General features: G+C 45.6%; 1 long non-coding RNA gene across 1 annotated transcript; it reads right to left on the reverse strand.

Annotated features, from left to right (window-relative positions):
• Positions 1–905: 905 nt before the first annotated feature.
• On the reverse strand, positions 906–1,625 carry LOC310753889. The gene is made up of 2 exons (XR_014543494.1): positions 1,284–1,625; positions 906–1,030 (listed from the first exon to the last, which is right to left on the reverse strand). It is a non-coding gene; the product is annotated as an uncharacterized lncRNA (long non-coding RNA).
• Positions 1,626–2,990: the final 1,365 nt, after the last annotated feature.

Genomic DNA, 2,990 nt, shown 5'->3' on the forward strand with positions numbered 1-2,990 from the left:
CCGCTTCCCAAGCTCTTTGGCAAACTTCTGTACCTGTTTGTCTGCCCTTGCAGTGTAAATTATGTCAAGCAGACTCTCTGACAGGATGTCAGGGTTCCCATGTATCCGTGTCCAGCCACTCTGCTCACAGAATTCAGCATTGTTGCTGAGCAGAATCCTGGACTGATTCCCTGACGGATAAGCAAACCTCCACCCCTTGGTCCCTGGCTCATACCCACAGAAAATCATCTTTTGGGACCTAGGGCCACCCTTCTTGCGTTTGGCCTTTGGTATGAGGACCCAGGCCTCACAGCCAAAAACACGGAAGTAATGCACTTTGGGCTTCTTTCCGTGCAGCAGGAAATAGGTGTGTCTCCTACCACTGAATTGAACGACCTGTTCAGAATAAAATTGGCCGTCCTCCAAGACTCCCCCCAAAAATGCTGTGGGAGCCCGGCATCAAATAGCAACGCAGCGGACATCTCCTGCAGCGTTCTATTCCTGCGTTCCGCGATCCCATTCTGCTGGGGACTGTGTGGAGCAGTCAACCGGTGATGAATCCCCTTCTTGCGGAAGAAACTTTGCAGCGCAGACCCGGTGAACTCCCCACCGCGATCGCTCTGAAAGTTTTGCACCTGTGTGGAAAACTGTAGTTCCACTGCCGCAATCCAGTCTTTCATTAGCGGTGCAGCTTCACTTTTATGTTTGAGGGTAAACAGCCAGCATAGAAATGACACCAAATGACACCAAAGAAGGATGTTCTTCTCATTATAGGGGATTGGAATGCTAAAGTAGGGAATCAAGAGATAAAAGGAACAACTGGCAAGTTTGGACTTGGAGTTCAAAACAAAGCAGGGCAAAGGCTATTAGAGTTCTGCCAAGAGAACAAGCTGGTCATCACAAACACTCTTTTCCAACAACACAAGAGACGACTCTACACATGGACATCACCAGATGGGCAGCATCAAAATCAGATTGATTATATTCTCTGCAGCCAAAGATGGAGAAGCTCTATACAGTCAGCAAAAACAAGACCTGGAGCTGACTGTGGCTCAGCTTCTTATAGCAAAATTCAAGCTTAAACTGAAGAAAGTAGGGAAAACCACTGGGCCGGTAAGATACAATCTAAGTCAAATCCCTTATGAATACACAGTGGAACAGGTTTAAGGATTTAGATTTGGTGGACAGAGTGCCTGAAGAACTATGGATGGAGGCTCGTAACATTATACAGGAGGCAGCAACGAAAACCATCCCAATGAAAAGGAAATGCAAGAAAGCAAAGTGGCTGTCCAACGAGGCCTTACAAATAGCGGGGGAGAGAAGGCAAGCAAAATGCGAGGGAGATAGTGAAAGATACAGGAAATTGAATGCAGATTTCCAAAAAATAGCAAGGAGAGACAAGAAGGCCTTCTTAAATGAGCAATGCAAAGAAATAGAGGAAAACAATAGAATGGGAAAAACCAGAGATCTGTTCAAGAAAATTGGAGATATGAAAGGAACATTTTGTACAAAGATTACCATAATAAAAGACAAAAGTGTTAAGGACCTAACAGAAGCAGAAGACATCAAGAAGAGGTGGCAAGAATACACAGAGGAATTATACCAGAAAGATATGGATGTCTCGTACACCCCAGATAGTGTGGTTGCTGACCTTAGAATCATAGAATCATAGAGTTGGAAGAGACCACAAGGGCCATCGAGTCCAACCCCCTGCCAAGCAGGAAACACCATCAGAGTACTCCTGACATATGGTTGTCAAGCCTCTGCTTAAAGACCTCCAAAGAAGGAGACTCCACCACACTCCTTGGCAGCAAATTCCACTGTCGAACAGCTCTTACTGTCAGGAAGTTCTTCCTAATGTTTAGGTGGAATCTTCTTTCTTGTAGTTTGGATCCATTGCTCCGTGTCCGCTTCTCTGGAGCAGCAGAAAACAACCTTTCTCCCTCCTCTATGTGACATCCTTTTATATATTTGAACATGGCTATCATATCACCCCTTAACCTCCTCTTCTCCAAGCTAAACATGCCCAGCTCCCTTAGCCGTTCCTCATAAGGCATCGTTTCCAGGCCTTTGACCATTCTGGTTGCCCTCCTCTGGACACGTTCCAGTTTGTCAGAGTCCTTCTTGAACTGTGGTGCCCAGAACTGGACACAGTACTCCAGGTGAGGTCTGACCAGAGCAGAATACAGTGGCACTATTACTTCCCTTGATCTAGATGCTATACTCCTATTGATGCAGCCCAGAATTGCATTGGCTTTTTTAGCTGCCGCGTCACACTGTTGGCTCATGTCAAGTTTGTGGTCCACCAAGACTCCTAGATCCTTTTCACATGTACTGCTCTCAAGCCAGGTGTCACCCATCTTGTATTTGTGCCTCTCATTTTTTTTGCCCAAGTGCAATACTTTACATTTCTCCCTGTTAAAATTCATCTTGTTTGTTTTGGCCCAGTTCTCTAATCTGTCAAGGTCGTTTTGAAGTGTGATCCTGTCCTCTGGGGTGTTAGCCACCCCTCCCAGTTTGGTGTCATCTGCAAATTTGATCAGGATGCCCTTGAGTCCATCATCCAAGTCGTTGATAAAGATGTTGAATAAAACCGGGCCCAAGACAGAACCCTGTGGCACCCCACTAGTCACTCTTCTCCAGGATAAGGGGGAACCATTGATGAGCACCCTTTGGGTTCGGTCATTCAGCCAGTTACAAATCCACTGAGTGGTAGCATAGTCAAGACTGCATTTTACCAGCTTCTTTACAAGAATATCATGGGGCACCTTGTCAAATGCTTTGCTGAAATCAAGGTAGGCTACATCCACTGCGTTCCCTTCATCTACCAGGCTTGTAATTCTGTCAAAAAACGAGATCAGGTTAGTCTGACATGACTTATTTTTCAGAAATCCATGCTGACTATTGGTGATCACAGCATTCCTTTCTAAGTGCTCACAGACTGTTTGCTTAATGATCTGCTCCAGAATCTTCCCTGGTATTGATGTCAGACTGACTGGGCGGTAATTATT

The sequence above is a fragment of the Podarcis filfolensis genome (genome assembly GCF_964270895.1).
Source record: "Podarcis filfolensis genome assembly, chromosome: W".
Taxonomy (NCBI): domain Eukaryota; kingdom Metazoa; phylum Chordata; class Lepidosauria; order Squamata; family Lacertidae; genus Podarcis; species Podarcis filfolensis.